We start from the raw sequence: 13,683 nt of genomic DNA on the forward strand, positions 1-13,683 counted from the left end.
GATTGTGCTTTCAGATCTCTCTCCCTCCCCCCTCCCCCCCAACTTGCCCCATCACTTTAACTACTTTTTAGCTGTTGTTATTATATCGATTTCTTTAACCCTAATTTTCTTAACTTGCCTGTGGAGAGCACTTGTGTATGTTTATGTTTTAAACCAACAATGATCGATCAATAACTCATGAACTGGTGTAAGTGCAATTGGCTGCAATGCAAGGAGTGAGCTGGGAACCTTCCCTGTTGAAACTAAGTCAGTTTTTCAGAAGCACCGAGCTTAGAGAAGCAAGCTTGGAAGACACATGGAACAGAGCCTGTAGCAAATCTTATCAAGTGAGAATATACAAAGATAAAGGAACAGCACTGATAGAAAACTGATAGAAAATCCTGGCACCTGTGCTGTGCTAAGTTTGAATACAGCATGAGCTGTATTCACAAGCTGTGGCCAAACAGTGCTGATGGTAAGTGTCTTTAAAGCTGAATTAAAACGCAGTGAGGGTGGGAGGCAGGGAAGAGCTAGTACGGACCTAGGGAAGAGCTGCAATCCAAAATTCATCAGTGCCGCTGAAAGCAGAGAGTGGCTGTTGTGTTATTGATGCAGGGGGAGAGGGAGGTTAGTGCATTATTGACATCCAGGAGGCGGGGAAATATTACCATGTTAGCAGCGGTACAAGGAGCGAGATTATCCAAAAGCAATAAGCCATTGTTACTGCAGTGACTTTTTTCCACGCCTCCCCCCCCCGTTTCTATCCCATCCTTCCCACCTCCTGCCTGCAGAATATTAAAGGTCAGCAATATCCAGGCAGATGGCTGGGAGGGCTCATGGAGAAGGGCTGCTTTTCTTGGTCATTTCTCTGAGCTGGTGGTTGTGCTCAGGAAAAAAGAAAACATTTGGGTTTTCTGTGTGGTATTAACTCATCCAAATGCAGCACAAGGCAGGAGAGAATGTGGGTTGGGAGATTGTCCCTTTCACTGATACCTCCCCCACTCTGTGTGATGGCTCTGAGGACCATAGCTATATTTGGGCACTGGAATAATCAGGGGATAAATCCCACTGGGTTTTGGCTCTTTATTTAATAAGTAACTTCGCTAAATGCTTTTTGGAGTAAACTCCTCCAGGAGTGTCTCTGCAGTGCATTGATCCCCAAAGGATTCTGACTGCTCACTGGGAGAGCTCTCAGGCTATTTTGGTTGCAGATGAAACCCATTTTCTCCAGCGATGAGACTGCTTTCCTGTGCTTGTATCTGAGTTCCCTGGATTTACTTCTCTCTCCTTCTGGGACTGCTCATTTGCTCTTCCTAATACTAAACCAGAACTGAATGAAGCCAGGGCCCACAGCAGAGGGAGTGACTCAGAGCGTAAAACACCCTTCTTAGAAAATGCATCACGCTGTGCTCAGGAATCAGATCTGCAGTTCAGAGAAGTTAATGCCAAGTCTTCCCATCGATGGCTGTGAGTTTTGGAGCCGGCCTGATGCGATCAGCTCATCTCCTCCCGGATTTAATTGGGTTACAGGGCCAACTTCTGATCCCCACTCCCCAGGGAAGGAGGCGCAAAGATTGCTGTGTCTGCAGCAATCTCATCTGTCCACAGCCACAGTCGGGGGGAGAAGAATGGCTGCTTAATCAGACGCACCATCTGAAAATGTCACATTATTATTTATGAAGTGTTTAATAATCACACCACAATCATTAGGTGCAGCGAGGTGGAAAACAAAAAAATGTCTATTTTCAAATAATATATTCAAATTCTGTTATTTTGGGAGGGAAAAATAAAATGGCACTCCATAACTGAATTCTTTTAATTTGAAGATACGGTCGGTGCTGGTTTTTTGCAGCACTGCCTGGTTTGTTCTCGGGTCAGATGTAGCACACAGCTGCTGAATTTAGCATGGAGGATCAGCTGGCTGCATCCCTGCACTGCACACACACATCTCTCCATTGCTGCTCTGAAACACCACAGTTTGCTCAGCGCTGAGCATCGTAGCCCAGACCCTGTGCTGAGAAATCCAGACCTGCTGTGCCTCTTAGAGCTAAATCATCTCTGCCTTTTAGGTACTACTATAGCATAGCAGTGTGTTTAGCTCGGGCAAAGAGAAAGCTACCATACGATGGAGTGGTTACAGAGATGCCTTGGGATCAATGTGGGTCTGGGCAGGGCAGGCAGTGTCTGGCTATGTGCTTGTCTTTGCACACTGCTGCACGATGCAACTTGTCTCATCAGAGGCAAACAGGCACCTGTGCTCACCAAGGGAAGAAGAGGGGCACGCAGCTTTCCTTTCCAGCCAGAAAGTTATCTGAAAAAATAAACTGGTGTTCCGTGTAATTATTATACACATACATCCATATTTGCCTGCGTATATCATCCAGTATCATTTCCACCTTTGTGAGCAGGGAAGCCCTTTGCAGAATAAGCTTAAAAATATGAACTCTTATCCTCTCTCCGTGTTTCATATCCTTTCTTTCCAGCCTGGCCTTCTGTCTCCTTACTGAGGTGCTGCTCTGTTTTCCTGCTCTGCGTTTTGGCTGTTGCTTGCAGTGGGTGCCCTACGAGTTGGTTACGGCGCATCCAGCTCCCCGGGTCCACGCTCTGTGCGGATTGCTTGTGAATTTGGGCTCCCTCTGTTGGCTGCGTGGCTCTGGAGCAACGAAATTAAAAAATAAAGTTATCAGGTTCTGTCAGGCAGAAACAATTCCTCTGTTTCTAGCTGGCTGCTGGCCAGCAAGCCAAGTTGTGGAGGACATCACCAAACTATTCCTATTCCTTCAGGAACGTGACTGCTTCTGGACTTGGTGCATTGCAGATAACTCAGGGAATCAGATGGTGATTCATTTAACTGGGGCATGAGTCTGTGGGGGGGAAACACCAGGACTGAGCTGGGCAAAGAGCACTGCAGGGTCCCCATCCCCCCCTGGTTTGGGGCTCATTGCAGAGGTGGTGCAAAGCTCAGCCCTATGGCGATGCCAGCACTTACACAGCCTCCATGTTTCATATCTCTGCCGATTAATGCAGTGCAATCAGCAGTTTATTATGTTACCACTAAATACGTTAATTATATTATTCCTTTCTGACATTGCAATCACTGGATTTTTATTCTTTGATATGGAATCTAGCAAAACTTTGAATTAGAGTAATTAAATCATTAGCTGCAATAGGTGACAAGCCAACAAAACGGTTGCTGTGTTTTATTATTATTATTATCTTGCCATGACACCATTGCTCTGTTTGTGTTCTGGCAGCTGGTCCTCATGGGGCAGAGAGCAGTGAGGAATGCCAATGTCCTCCAGAGCCAGAGATCTCATCCAGAGTCAGTTTGGAGCAGAAAAAGCCATTTGTATCGCCTGAAGCTCCAGCAGCATCTCACCATGTTTTTCTGACTTCTGTTTTCTTTGTCTTGAAGATACACTTTGCCAACACTTTCTCCTCGAGAATTATTCCTGCTCCTTTCCCAAGCTCTGCTGTCCCTAATGGCTTTTCTCTCTCTGTTTAACCTTACACTTCAGTGCACATATTTAAGCTTTTATCTTTGGTTCAGGGCTCTGGTGGGTTTCTGCATGCCCCCCCCCCCGACCTCCCCTTTTTAATGTATATATATGAGCTGCCCAGCACATCCCTGCCACAACTGGATACAGAAATCCCCCCTTTTTTAATGCCTGAGAAGCTCCTGCTGGGAAAAAATGGGTCAGCTGAGGTTTCTCAACATAGCACCAGCAACCTGAAATGTATAAAACCAGACAGTCCTGCGAGAGAAATAGATCTGTCAATGCCACGTTGAGGTACACTCAGAAATCAAATATCAATTTAGATGAGCAGCGAGATGGCTAGCTCTCCTCTCCTTCATTTCACCTCTTTACCTCTCTTCCTGCTTCCCTTTATCCACAAACCCTCACAGTGCTTGGGGAGACACCAGCCACAGCACATGCTGCATTGTACAGCCCTTCTGGAAACCACAGAAGCTTAAGTCAACACAGAAACAAAGACCTGTTATTGAGGACTTCAGTTGTTGGACATCCTCATCATATATGCTTATAATAGAGCATTTGTTTATTCTTTTTCTTTTTCTTTTTTTTTAATTATTATTTTTAATTCCAGCTGTTCTCTTGCAGGTCAGTGTCAGGAGGAAATGCTGCTTTTTTGCTTTATTCAGGATGCACTGAGGTGAGAAAAGAGCCACCCCCCATCCTCTAGGCAGTGCTATTGCCCTGAGCACTGTGGCCAGAGGCAGAATGAGGGCTCCCTCTGTTCCCAGCTCCCCCTCAGGACAGAGAGCAAAACTCTGGGAGCAGCACCCAGAAGCCTTTCACCTTGTGCAGCCCCATCCAAGTGCAGTCCCTTGGCACAGGGATGTGGGTGTCTCACTGCAGTGATGCCCTGCAGCAGAAATGGGAGCCTTCCTGCACAGCCCCATCCACCCCACACTCCCCTATTTCCTGCAGCTCCTCCAGCCCTCACATCCACCCCACAGCATCATGCAGACCCACAAAAGGTGAGGAGAAGCTGCAAGATTTCCCTGTTAACGTGGCTCTCATCATACAAAAGTGCAAACCTTCAGGGATGATCCAGGTGAATTTCACACTCTCTGATGGATTTTTGTTGGTTTATTTTCTCTCTCTCTCTCTTTTACTTATGTTTTTTTTTACACCTCTGCAGGTTCTGGGCTGCAGGTTTTTTTTTTCTTGTAGGTAGCTTGTGCTGCGTCCCCAAAAACACACACAGAGGATAAAATTAAATACTTCATAGCAACGTAGCACTATCAAGCCATGAACCGGCCTTTAGTCCTCATGCTCTCACTCCTGGCCAGCAGAGTATGAGCACAATAACTACAGAGCACTCGAAGAAGTCAGGTTAACTTGGATCACCCAACAGCACCATCAGCTTCAGTGTGCTCACACCAGGGGTTCATTTCACTTGGAGAGATTTTGATTTTAAGAAACAAAGCCTGCAGTTTTCCTCTGATCCTATCCGTGCCTTTATTTGTTGGGTGCAAATCCAGCAATGATACCCACATTTCTATCAGAAAATAGCGGGGCTAAATCTTTCTCTGCTGCTATTTTCCTGGCAAATCAAACACTGTATATAGTCCTCACGATGCATTTTACATCGTGCATACATACCTGGAGTCACTGGTTCCTGAGATGCTGTTTGCTGTAAGCTCGGTGGGATGTGAGCTCTGATGGCTTCCCTGGGGACAATTCCTTCTCTCATTTGTGTTAAGATCTTGTTTTAATTAACAACAGGAGTGGTAGGGAGTAGCCCTGCAAAGAAAGAGATACTTAACAAAAAAATAAGAAGGCGAAAGGGAGTCATTGAGCAGGCAATTTTTGTTCACAAAAAGCACCGTTTTATGGATTTTTAGCACAATTAGAGGAAATGCAGAATAACGCTAAGAGTAATTAAGGCACTTTGCTACTAACTCCTCAGGTAGTGGATCAGCTGGGCTCTCGCACAGCAGAAGCTGCTTATTGGTGCAGGGGGAGGTCTGCAAAGTAACGTAAACCAGGGGGAGGCTTGATGAGCTCTGACTCAAACAAGCACCTTTCAGGGCACTTTGCAGCAGCTCTACCTTCCAACCTGCTATGGGGCAGCCTGTGTGTAAACCAGTGGGAGCTATTGTCCATCACCTCCAGTGCTATTTATATGGGTAATTTAATTTAACACCAGCAGGAGGCTGCCAAATAATTCTCCCCAGCATGGGAAGAGAAATAACCTCTTGTGCATATTTACACAATATTTCTGGCCTGTGAGGCTGACCGTGTTGGGGTGTGTGTGCATTGCTCTTCTTGGAGGAGAAATGGAGCCGGATATGTCTCTACTCTCTTTGTGCTTTATTTAAGGCATTTTCTGATTCTCTTTTCTCAGATTTGGGTCTCTGGGGATTGCCATCTCCCTGTTGTTTCCTTCTCCTAGCCTTTGCGTTTGGCATATTAAACTGCACAAATCTCTTCTGCCCTTACAACCAAGTCTTGTGCTGTTTTTATGGTTATTTTTTGATCATTACATAAGCCCAATTTCAATTAGGTCCTTATAAACAATTGCAGTGACCCAGATGCAGCATGTGTGGCTCTTAGGGGACGGGGACTTGGTAGCTCCCATCCATGTCCCCATGTCCCTGTGCCAGGCTGTGTTTTGGGTGATGGTCCCTCTTGTTTTGGCTATCATGACATTAAGCCTCAATGAAAAGGCAACTGCAAACATGAGCTTCGTGGGGGTCATAACCCACCCAGTGCAATATGGTGTATGTCTGCGTGAAGTGAGCTTTTCATAGGCTCGTGGAAAGATGCCACATGCTCGCCAGCCAGTGAATAGAAATAAGAGAGTACTAATTAGGTCTGTGATGTTGGCAGATGGATCCATGTGTCAGGAAAAGAAAGCACTGCTCTGTACAGAAATCCAGCTATCTTTCAAGTGTGCTCATCAATATATGTAAACCAGGAGGAAGAGTTATTCCACGTTTGAAGAACACAACGCAAATTTGTTGCCAGGCTCCTATGAAAGATGCAACCTTCCGAACTGAGCCCTTTCTGAATACATCATTTAAGTTATCTCACCGTGCAGCTGTCTTATGTGATTCCAAATGTCACTAAGTTTGGGGATGTTTCTGAAAGGAAATGTGCTCACCGTTCTTCAGCTGCCTCCGTTAATGGGACCTAAGGGGAACAAATGGGCACAAAGAGTTACATCTGGCACATGGGGTTTGTTGATTTTTTATTTTACTGCATGTGCATTATTAGCTGGAGGCGAAGCTTTCCAAGCAGGGACCCAGCTTTGTGCATGCCCTGATGTGCTGGGTAGCCTGGTAGCCCCGATACAGATCTGGAGGCCCACGTAAGTGCACAGAGCTGGCCTCAGTCTGCTAACCATTTCCAGAAAGCCCAGGACAGCAGGACTCTGAGATTGCAGACCGACCTACCAGATACCCAGAAAACCATCTTATCCCCCAACATTCAAATTCATTTTTCCCTCTCGCCCTACCCATGAGCCACATTAAAAACCCATGCATTTCCACAGTGCACTGACTGCACCCCATGAAATCACAACTCTGCATCCCTCTGAACGGTGCTGTCCCTCCCCCCAATGCCCCTCAGCATCCCAGAAGGACTCCCACTCTGTGCTCAGGATGCTGAGCTGCAGGAATGCGCTCCGCTTTCCTTTTCCACTTTTTGCACTTAGTCACTTCCCCCACCCTCACACTTTATTTATAATTTTTTTTTCCCCCCCAGTCACGAAAAGGTTGCAGCCCGAAGCTAGAGATGACGGATGAGTCACAGAGAGCCCCCTCTCCTGATTTGTACTGCCAAGAACTTTGGGAACAAGGAAGCAGAGCAGTTTTTGGACTGATGCAGCCGCTCCTGCTGGGGATGTGCAGCGATAAATTACCTGCCCTCTCCCCTCCCCTTCCCCCCGGTGGCTCTGGCACCTGTGTGCTATGATTAATGCAGGCATTGCAGGTAATATTGAGCGCGTTGGAAGGTTTCCATGAGCCAAAGGCTATTGGGGCCATTTCACAGGCTGGTATGAAGGCCGTTAGGGAAAATGTGGGCATTGCAATTTCATAAAATGCATGAAGAGCTCTAGAGGCAGACACACCTCTCCTCTGTGAGGGGGCTCCTGAGAGGAAACGCTTTGTTTTCCTGAAGCCTTTTTCTGCCTGCTTAAGTTCTTGAGCTGCTAAAGAAAATAGGAACATTTGGGTCCTATTAGTGTAACAGCTAATAATAGCCTCGCCGTTTCCTTTTCTTCGCACCATCCCTTTAATATACCCAGTCATTTTGTAACAGATGGGACACAGGTATGGAGAAGAACGAAGCAGCTGGCCCAAGGTCGAACAGGAAGGCTGTGGCAGAGCCATTGCCAAGTCCAAGGCAGGGGATCCGAAGCCAAATCCCCAGCGACGGGCGACGACCTGGCCTTGGGAGCAGCAGGGAGCTGAGCCACTGCCCAGACTGTCCCCAGCCCTACGTGCTGGTACAGTGAGTCCCAGATTGCTCCTGCAGGCTGAGGCTGCTTTGCTCTGGTGTACAGTGAGGTCTGAGATCTCAATAGGAACACATATACATGCATGTACAACCTTCCCTGGAGCACTTCTGCCCTGTGCCATGGGCTGTGCGTCTTGTGATGCTCCCAGCTGCTATCTGCTCATACAACTGCTTCATGTTCATTTTGGTTTGGTGGCCTGTGTGGTGGGTGAAGCAAAGGAATCAGAATTGTAGAACCATAGACTGGCCTGGTTGGAAGGAATCATAAAGACTTTCTAATTCCAATCCCCTGACATGGGGATCAGCTCAGGCTCCCCTGGGCACCTTCCAGCCTGGTTTTGAATACCTGCAGGGATGGGACAGCAAGAACAGGGAAAGGGAGAGAGAAACCCATCCTGCTTCACCCTGCAGCCCAGCGGCACTGTGCAGAGGGATGGCCTCCCCAGCACCTCATCTGTGACCTCAGTGATAACGTTTCCAAATCCATCTTTTCTTAGGAAACATCACAGTGAAACTGTGAGTTGAGTTGTTTCTTAATTTGGAAAGTAACCTCTAATCAATTTTGCATATAGTGCAAGCCTTCTCTCCATGAGGTAAATTTTGGGTAAGAAATGGACCCCTCTCAGGGACTTCACCTGTTTGCCGATCTCCCCCTGTATTCAAGAGGGAGGTGGAGTTCCCATCACCAGCTTTGCCTTTCCACTATTCCTTTCTGCACTGCCACAGGCTGCCCAGAGATGTGGTGGTGCCCCATCCCTGCAGACACTCAGGGTCAGGCTGGAGGGGCTCTGAGCTCTGATGGAGCTTTGAATGTCCCTGTTCACCACAGCAGGATTGAGCCACATAGTCTTCAAAGATCCCTTCCAACCCAATTCTGTGATTCTATGATACAATTCCTCTCATATAAATCCAATCCTTTATCCTTGCTGGCTGCAGTGGGGGGTTCTGGAGGGGTCTCCCCCCCTGGCTCTGGGAGCACTGGGGGCTTTTCCCTCCAGCCAGGGCCCTTGGCTGCACAGGGATTGCACATGTGTGGGAGGAACGCAGTGCGTGGCCCATTTGAAGTCTTCTTTATAAATATTCAATTCCCTTTGACGCAACACAGCAAAGCAGCCCCTCGTGGTCCTCATGCCAATAATTTGCAGATTAAAACTCCTCCAACGCTCATCTCCACAATGGGCTCTGCCTTATCTGGCCTGGGCCTGTGGAACTATTGTGGTGATAATCTGGGGATTAAGAGACTTTAATAAAAAGCTTTGACATGACAGGTCATAGCCGCTCCGGAAAGAAAAAAAAAATCAAATCTGTTACTCCCAAACGGCTTAATCCTGTGTGAGCCCATGATGGGGATGCAGAGATGCCCATCACCATGTGCCAGCAGCTGGTGGTCCCCTAGGACGAAGGGAACCTTATGGAGTTTGCTGCTCCCATCGTGCCCTACACAGTGAACTTTTGGGCCATTTTTCAGAGCTTTCCTTAAACCCAGCACCACAGGGCTATGGCCACGGTTAACCCTTTGTTTTGGCATTCCCTCCATCCTTTGGGGCCGTGGGTAGCACTGTGCATCCCACCTCAGCTCCACACGTTTTGGGGCAAACAGCCCCGGACCCCACACTGAGCACCCGTTCACAGTAATTACATTCAGATTTCCTATGGAAATACTGCGCTGCTGTGGTCCTCATCCAACACTCATCTCTAAACAAACTGTTAATATTTTAAGTGTCTTTCATGAGCCCGAGTCTAATTAATTAAAGGTTTATGAAAAACAATTAGGTTTTGATAGGGATCACCTTCTCTCGAGTCCCATGTCTGCACAGAAAAGAGAGAGGGGTTAGAAAGGCTCAGGTTGAAATTTAGAACTGCAGTGAATAAGAGAATACACAAATCCCACATGGATTGGGGAAATTAGGACATTTGGTGCCAGATTGTCTGACTAATTAGATTTCTATCAGGTCCCGAGGGACTGGCTGATACAGCATTTTAATTTAAAGCAGCAGCAGCAGCAGCAGCAGCAGCTTCCCCCCTTTTTCCCATGCCCTTTATCCAATTGCCTATCTTTGCTTCAACCTGTGAACCTGCTGCACCTCCATGAAGACCAAACCATTTTGTAGTGTGGGTCTGCTGTGCACTGCTGGGGTTGTTCTGAATGGGAAAACAACTCTGTGTGCCTGGAAGGGGATTTTCTCATCACGTGAGCATGGCATTCCTTGACAGACAAGTGGGATATATCTGTATGAGAAAGAGCTGCCATGTCCACCAGTCCATCTTGGTATGGATGCTGGTATAGACCAACACCTGAATTGATTCTGAACTACAGAATTGTTTTCTTGCTAGTAGACACCAATGTTTGGTGTTAATTGTCCCAAAGATAGTTAGCATTTATTGAAATAGTGTAAGTGGAATTTTTTAAAGCCATTTTTTCCTGACAGAATGAGATCACAGAATCACAGAATGGCCCAGGTTGGAAAGGACCTCAAGGATCGTGAAGCTCCAACCCCCTGCCACATGCAGGGCCACCAACCTCCACATTTCATAGCAGCCCAGGCTGCCCAGGGCCCCATCCAGTCTGGCCTTGAACACCTCCAGGGACGGGGCATCCACGACCTCTCTGGGCAGCTGTTCCAGCACCTCACCACTCTCTCTGTGAAGAACTTCCCCTGATATCCAACCTAAATCTTCCCACCTTCAACTTGACACCCCTCCTGTTTATAGGCTCCTTTTAGGTACTGAGATTGCAAATATTCCCATGCCCTGTTTAATGAAAAAATATTATGCCATTATTGCTACTTTATATGGTGGATACATAATTAACAGGGTCTATAGAACCATTTATTCTCCCATTTTGTTCTATTTCCTCCAGACTATTTTATAATAAAAAAAGAAAGATAATGGAATTATGTCTTCTGCTTCAATGAAACAAAAAACTATCATTCCTCTTCATAACCAAACCCAGCAAAGTCAACTGTTTCAGTGAATATCAAACACAAAAAGCACATTACAGCTGCATTATGAATCTGCTGCTCCGTCTTCCACTCACAGCTCTGTGAAGTTCAGCAGTGGATGGAGCTGAAACGAAATGATCACCCGGAAAGACCTCGAGTTTCCCAGCTTTCAGTGATTCAAAGCAGCTTCTGACATTATTAAAAGAGTTTCACAGAACCTTGCTTTCCTGTTGTTATTTGGTTGTGATTTTTGGGGGAGCTACATGATACTTATGGTCCCTGCCAGTGATGCCTAGATGCTGAACCCCCACCCATTCATCATGCAGGAGGGAACAGCACTTCAGCCTTCAGTGCTGGGGGGGGAAAGTGCTGGCCATTGCCGTCTCTGTACTGTGACAACATTCAGAGATTTGGGGATGGAGGAGATCCCAACAAGCTGAGTAGTATGAAAATATGGAACAAAAAAGGCTATTTTCAGCCCCAGAGTGCCCAGGGTTGCTGGGATTTGAAAGGTGCCATCAGTGTCATGTTAAGAGCAGGTAAAGTTGAGCTCATTTGATAGCAGAGCTCTTATTGAGCATCGTAAGAGGAAACTCGGGTCTCTAGGAAAAACAGATCCTGAATTCTCCAAGCCAGGCTTGTGGGGTATGAAGCTTTGTGCAGTTGCTTTTCCAACCTTGAAACGTTGGAGCAAGTTTAGAAATGCAGCGATGAATACAAAATGCACTTCCAGGTACTGCTGGAGGCAGAGCTCTCTTCCACTGCTCCCTCCTCCCAACAGAGAAATATAACAAAACAGATTTGGATTACTTATAAATTATTTTTTTCTTTCTTTCAATGGAAGAAAAACAAAGAATAGAACAAGCTTACAGCTTTGTACTGAGGATGCCGTTTCCTTCCCCTTCCTTTTGTTTTAGACTCAATTCATTTTTGAATTATATTGAAACGCAACCAGAAAATAACTTCCCTCATTGAAGGATACTGGTCTGAAATGCATGGTTTGCTGTCCCACATTGCTGAGAAAATCCAGGAGTCACCAACCTGTGATCCCTGCTCTGAGAATGGCTGAAGTTAAGGAGAGGAAAACTTCCATTGGACGTTTGAGGCATGGAAAAGGCGCTGGTTTGAAGATGATCGAAATGAGATCCTTTCGACTTCTTGTAGAAATAATTCCTTCTTGCAGCTGTGCCTTTTGTACCTGTGAAAAGTTTCTGTGGCTCCACCAGTGCCCTTCACCTCAGTGCCCCTGGAGTTTGCTGTCTGCTATCAGCCCATCTTTGTGCAGCCCACCCCTTGCTGAGCCTCTGCTGAAAGCAGTGGGATGAGCTCATAATTTATTTCAACATGGAACCTAAATCACTTAGAAGCTTTCCTGGCTTTCCTAGTAATTATTTATGGCCTTGCCCTATGGTGAAGAACAGATTGAACCAAAGGGATGTTTTCAAAAGAAAAAAAAAGTTTAAAAAGTGATTGGTCATGTGTTCGTGCTTGGGATCCCAAATTGGAACCAGCCACTGTGTGCCTCTGTCCAAGCTGGAGGAGATGGACCTGTGCACAACCCCTGTCCATGGGCACCTCCAGCCAACGCATCCCAATTGGCCAGGAAGAGAGGGGAAATCTATTTTGTTTGTAATAAAGCTGATTATCATAGATAAATGTATCTAATTAGTCTCATTTGCTGACACACAAGCCTTTAATTGCAAGTTGAATAATTAGACATATCTGCATATGCAAATGAATAGGGTTATACTATGTCACTCTTAACATGATTTCTCTGGAGACAAATAGCTCTCTATATTTCAGGAGAGAATATGATATATTAATTTAAGTAGACAAATAACTTTATTAAGAATGAACCTCTCTCATGTTTGTTTATATGAAGCAATAAGTGCAGAAACGGAAGAGATTTTAGGTGGAAGGAATCTCTGAGCGAGACCCTCATGAGCATCTCCTGTTTGCCAGTCAGGTCCATGATTTGGGACGAGGCCTGCCAGGATATGCAGCTGTCCAGAGAAGGCAGTGAGGAGGGGGGTGCTGGCTGCAGCCCCTGTGTTGGGAAGGGGGAGCTGGGAGATCTTCCTGGAGCTCCAGCACTCGGTGTTGGGCTGAAATGCTGCAGCTTTGGAGGGACTGTGGATCTGAGGTTTATCCTTAGAGCACCTGGTAGAGCTACATGGGGGCTTCAGCATCCTCACCATCATCACCATCATCAGCATCACCACCATCACCATCAACATCACCATCATAATCATCACCAGCACTGTTACCATCATTACCATCATTACCATCACTACTGTCATCAGCAGCAGCACTTTAACCATCACCTGCACCATTACCATCATCACCATCATAACCACTGCCAGAACCAGTACCGTGACCACCACCACCGAGCTGCCAGAACAGAAGCAGCATTTGGACAATTCTCTCAGCCACAAAGTCTGATTTTTGCTCAGCCTTGTGTGGAACCAGGAGTTGCATCCGATGATCCCAATAGGTCACTTCCAACTCAGGTTATTCTACGATTCTACGATTCCACCCCCATCATCATCATTACCTCCACCACCCCCACCTCCAGCCCGGCTCTCCCAACGATCACAGCGCGGTGCCGCAGCGCAGCCCGTTCGCTCCCGGTCCCCGCACCTCGGTGTCCCCCGGCTCCGCATCCCCCGACGTTACCGCGGCAACCGCGGCCGTGAGGCGGAGCCGAGAGCTGGGAACGTCGGCTGTAGAGGACGGAGGGACCGGCAGGGGGCAGCACCGGCACGGGGCTG

The 13,683-nt window shown here is 46.9% G+C and overlaps 1 long non-coding RNA gene across 1 annotated transcript; it reads right to left on the bottom strand.

Annotated features, from left to right (window-relative positions):
• Positions 1 to 1,068: 1,068 nt before the first annotated feature.
• On the bottom strand, positions 1,069 to 6,933 carry LOC109370762. The gene is made up of 3 exons (XR_004161857.1): positions 6,613 to 6,933; positions 5,109 to 5,249; positions 1,069 to 2,632 (listed from the first exon to the last, which is right to left on the bottom strand). It is a non-coding gene; the product is annotated as an uncharacterized LOC109370762 (long non-coding RNA).
• Between the last annotated feature and the right edge of the window lie 6,750 nt (positions 6,934 to 13,683).

This window comes from Meleagris gallopavo, chromosome 22 (assembly GCF_000146605.3).
Source record: "Meleagris gallopavo isolate NT-WF06-2002-E0010 breed Aviagen turkey brand Nicholas breeding stock chromosome 22, Turkey_5.1, whole genome shotgun sequence".
Classification (NCBI taxonomy): Eukaryota; Metazoa; Chordata; class Aves; order Galliformes; family Phasianidae; genus Meleagris; species Meleagris gallopavo.